This window comes from Magnolia sinica, chromosome 15, assembly GCF_029962835.1.
Source record: "Magnolia sinica isolate HGM2019 chromosome 15, MsV1, whole genome shotgun sequence".
Lineage (NCBI taxonomy): Eukaryota > Viridiplantae > Streptophyta > Magnoliopsida > Magnoliales > Magnoliaceae > Magnolia > Magnolia sinica.
This window is the reverse complement of record NC_080587.1, coordinates 25732315-25737439: the sequence shown is the minus strand read 5'-3', so window position 1 is coordinate 25737439 and position 5125 is coordinate 25732315. Positions and strand designations below refer to the sequence as shown.

Genomic DNA, 5125 nt, shown 5'->3' with positions numbered 1-5125 from the left:
AATTCTTATAGCAAGAGAACCCAACGAATCAATCAAAGTTTAACATCTTTTTTAGAAAGAAGATATTTCAATGTCGCATGATCTGAGAATACCATAACCTTTGATCCTATAAGATACGACCTGAATTTGTCTAGAGTAAATACCACTGCCAACAATTCTTTTTCAGTGGTAGAGTAGTTAAGTTGAGCATCATTTAGAGTCCTACTAGCATAATAAATGACATGAGGCATTTTGTTCAATCTTTATCCTAAGACGGCTCCAACAGAGCATCACACATAATCTCAAAAAGTAAACTCCAATTAGGTGGTTGGATGACTGGAGCAGAAGTTAATAAATGCTTTAACTTATCAAAAGCTTTCCGACAATTATCATTAAGGAAAAATGCAACATCTTTAGATAATAAATTGCGTAAGGGTCGAGAAATTTTGCTAAAATCCTTAATGAATCTTCTGTAGAATCCTGCATGCCCTAAGAATGATCTAATCTCCTTCACCGTTCTGGGTGAAGGAAGACTATAAATTAAATCAATCTTGGCTTTATCAACTTCAATGCCTTTACTTGAAATAACATGCCCAAGTACAATCCCTTTTTGAACCATAAAATGACACTTTTCCCAATTCAATACCAGGTTCGTTTTTTTACATCTTTCCAAGACAAGAGATAGATGGTATAAACATTCATTAAATGAAGAGCCAAAAATTGAAAAATCATCCATGAAAACCTCGAGGAAACGCTCAACCATGTCTGAAAAAATACTCATCATGCATCGTTGAAAGGTAGCAGGCGTATTACACAATCCAAATGGCACACGCCAACAGGCATATGTACCAAAAGGACATGTAAATGTGGTTTTTTCTTGATCTTCGGGAGCAATGAGAATCTGATTATACCCGGAATAACCATCCAGGAAACAATAGTAGCTATGCCCTGCCAATCTCTCAAGCATCTGGTCTATGAAAGGAAGAGGAAAGTGATCCTTCCTTGTGACCATGTTCAGTTTACGGTAATCAATACAAACTCGTTAACCCGTAGTCATGCGGGTTGCCACTAATTCATTATCATTATTTTTTTTTTCACCGTAATCCCAGACTTTTTGGGAACAATTTGAATTGGGCTGACTCATGTGCTATTTGAAATGTGGTAAATGATACTAACATCTAACAATTTAAGCACCTTCGCTTGAACGACCTCTTTCATATTAGGGTTAAGCCTTCTTTGCATTTCACGTGACGTTTTTGCATTTTCTTTAAGATGAAAACCATGCATACACACAGTGGGGCTTATTCCCTTTATGTCTGCTATTGTCCACCCAATAGCTGCCTTATATTCGCTAAGAACATTAAGCAACTTACTCTCCTGTTCTTTATCAAGGTTAGAAGCTATGATGACAGGCAGGGTCTCAGGAGGACCTAAAAATGCATACTTGAGAGTTTCAGGTAATTGTTTAAGGTCAAGTTCGGTGGTTTCTCAATAGACGGGACCAATTTAGACTCAAATGGTGGAAGAATTCCAGTTTAGCTTTCCATTTTGTAGTATCCATTACAGGATTAGATTCAAGCAATGCATTGACTTCTTGGATGGAGCTTCCTATGTCAAAATTTATGCCAAAATGTGCTAAACAAGTCTCAAGAGCGTCTTCGGAAGATTTAAGGAAAGAGTCATGCACTAGACTCTCAATCATGTTCACTTCAAATATATCATCTAAGTCTGACGGTTGTTGTCTAGCATTGAAAACATTGAGTTTAATCTTCATGTTACCAAAAGACAACTTCATAACTCCATTCCTGCAATTCATGATAGCATTGGATGTGGCTAAGAATGGACGTCCCAGGATAACCGGGATTTGACTAGTAGGATCTGGACAGGCTGAGTATCTAGAATGATGAAATCCACTGGAAAATAAAACTTATCAACCTAGATTAGCACATCCTCAATAACACCACGAGGCACCTTAACAGATCTATTAGCTAGTTGTAGTGTTATTTTGGTTGATTTTAGCTCACCAAGTCCTAGCTGCTCATATAACAGAATATGGCAACAAATTAACGCTCGCCCCTAAATCAAGCAATGCCTTCTCAATCCTATGATCTCCTATGACACAAGAAATGGTGGGAGCTCCTGGATCCTTAAATTTAGGAGGGGTGTTGTGTTGAATCATGGAGTTGAGTTGCTCTGCAATGAAGACCTTCTTGTGGACATTCAGCTTACGCTTCTGAGTGCATAAATATTTAAGAAAGTTAGCATAAGTAGGGGACTTGCTTGATAGAATCAAGCAACGAAATGTTAATTTGCACCTACTTAAACATGTCTAATATGTCATTAAAGTTGTTTTCTTTCTTAACGATTGCCAGTCATTGAGGAAAAGGTGCTTTAGGCACATAGGACGGCACATGAGTGGTTCCTGGAGAGTCAGAGTGCTTTTGGACTTTAGATGCACTAGTGTGTCTCTCCGCTTCATTTTGGTCTTCTAATTTGGAATTTGATTCTTCCCTAGGCATCTCTACTTTATTATCGATTTGTTGGCCAGACCTAAGGGTAATGATTGATTTGGCTTGCTCATGATATTGTTTTGGTTTGAATTAGAGCCAATCTCATACTGTCCTTTTGGATTTGCCACAGGTTAGCTAGGGAACTTGCCCTTTTCTATCTCACTCAATGTGGTAGTAAGTTGACCCAACTGTACTTCCAGGTTGGCAATGGATTGTGCATTTGCATGTAAGCTTTGCTTGTTAGCTTGTAAAGTTTGTTGGGTGTCTTTTTAAAATTTAAGAGAACTCTACATTAAAAGATTGAGTGTATCTTCAAGAGATGGTTTCCTTGATTGTGAAGGAAGTTGTTGATATTGCAGAAACTATTGAAGTTGTTGACTGCCAACTTGGGGGTAAGGTTGCATTGGAGGATTTCCAGATGGTCCTCCTTGTTGTGGTCCTTTTGCTCAAGAAAAATTTGGATGTCTAGCCCACCCTGGGCTGTAGGTGTCTGAGTAAGGATCATTCCCAGTTCTCCAAAAAGTGTTCATAGCATGTACTTATTCAGAGAGAAATTTTGGAAATGCTGCACCAGATAGACAAGACTGCATAGGATGGGCGGGACTGGAACATATGGCACGTGACTCGATTTGAGTTGTTTTTGGAGGTCCATTATTTAACATCAAAGCATCAACTTTCTTTGTCAGGCTATCATTCTTGGCATAAAGATCTGGTGTGACTCCTATCTCATATATACCACCTTTCTTCTGTGGTCGGGGACTTCTTTCACCTCTATTTGAATAGTCCCCTTGCTGGGAGTTTTCACACAAGGTTTCAAAGAAATTCCAAGCTTTGACATCACTTTTGGTCATGAATGACCCTCCACTGGTGGCATCAACCATGCGACGGTTTTGGGGTGTCAAACCGTCATAGAAGTATTGAACCTGTTGCCACTTCTCAAAACCATGGTGTGGACATTTAAGAAGCAAGTCCTTCCATCTTTCCCAACATTCATGAAAGTGCTCACCCTCTTTTTGTGTGAAATTAGTAATTTCTCTACGGAGAGCATTAGTTTTGTGAACGGGGAAGAACTTGTTTAAGAACTTCTTAGACAGTTGGTCCCATGTAGTGGTAGACCCAACTTCTAGAGAATTCAACCATGCTTTCACCTTATCCTTCAAAGAAAAAGGAAAAAGGCACAAACGGATCGAATCATCTGAAAAGTTTTGGAACCTAAAGGTGGAGTAAATGTCTAGGAATTCTTTCACATGATGATATGGATCCTCCTTATCTAAACCATAGAAGGAGGGCAACAATTGTATGACCCCAGGTTTAAGTTCAAAGTGTGCTGCCGTGGTGGCTGGCAACATTATGCATGAAGGCGCATTAAATTGGACAGGAGCTAAATAATCCCTAAGAGCTTTAATTCCATTCTCATCCACCATTTCAAATAGTATGTATCTGAATCTTCTACGAAATATTCTTTCTATTTCCGGATTAAAAGGTGCTAGTTCTATGTTCAGAGATCTACGTCCTAGCATAAACTGAGTTATTGCAATGTAGGAAAGAAAGCTAAACTAAGATACAACGTAAGAGAAATAAAATTAAAAAATCATGAATTCCTAAAAATAAGATGAAACCATGCAAACAAGAATTGGAAGAAAGAACCCGAAAAAGGAGATGATTGATTTCCGAAGAATTGGGAGCTCCTCCTTCACTTTGAAGATTTTTTTTTTCCTTTTCAGCATCCTTCCTCAATTCCTGTAGAAACTAAAGACAAAAATAAATTAAGTTTCCTAAAATTTATGAAATGATGCAAGAAAAATCCTAGGGTTATGAATTAAGTGAGAATCCTAAATCCAATTGGACCGAAATAGTCCCCGACAATGGCGCCAAAAACTTGATGTTTTATTTAAACCAACCTGATTTAAATTGATTTTAAACTCACAAGTATACGAATTAGGTGTAGACATGGTACGTATAACGAGATCATTCCCACGAGGACTGGTTATCACAATTCAGATTTTATGATTCTTCTTAACTAATCCAACAAATAGTTTAGCTAGTTATTAAGTAAAATAACAAAAATCAATGAAAAATAACTGAGAACAAGACGGAAAATTCACTCAAGGAGAACACTAGGACTTTTGAATCTACCTCTAATTATCTTAACTCTTATTTTACTTGTTGATTCACCCTAATTTAGATTGATATACATTGAATAAATAAAGCATAATCTGTGTCCTTGTTTAGGCACACAGGATGTATAATTCCCTTGAAGCACAAGTGATTTTTCCCTTAACATCAATTGTGCCTAATGCATGCACATCAATTGTCATGTATATAAAGATTACATCTTTCCATCCATGGTCAGGCATGAATAGATGTAAATTTCTATTTCTTTCTCTGTAGGAAAACCTGTTCATGGTCAGACACAAGCACATCTTAGAATAAGATTCCAAACAACATCCACTTCTAGACTTTGATTGAGCTCATAGATTGGAGAGGTATGGAGTTTTCATTAAAGCATAATAGAGAAAGAAATTAGTCAATCAAATCTAGATGAAATCAACAAATAACAAGAATCATTCCAATTAGGGGCTTCATCTTAGCCCTAGATAAGAAATTAAGAATTCATGGGAAGCAACATAAATTCA

The 5125-nt window shown here is 37.4% G+C and overlaps 1 non-coding gene across 1 annotated transcript; it reads left to right on the top strand.

Annotated features, from left to right (window-relative positions):
- The first annotated feature begins 3428 nt into the window (after positions 1-3428).
- LOC131228447 (small nucleolar RNA R71) lies at positions 3429-3535 on the top strand. The gene has a single exon (XR_009162950.1). It is a non-coding gene; the product is annotated as a small nucleolar RNA R71 (small nucleolar RNA).
- The last annotated feature ends 1590 nt before the right edge of the window (positions 3536-5125 follow it).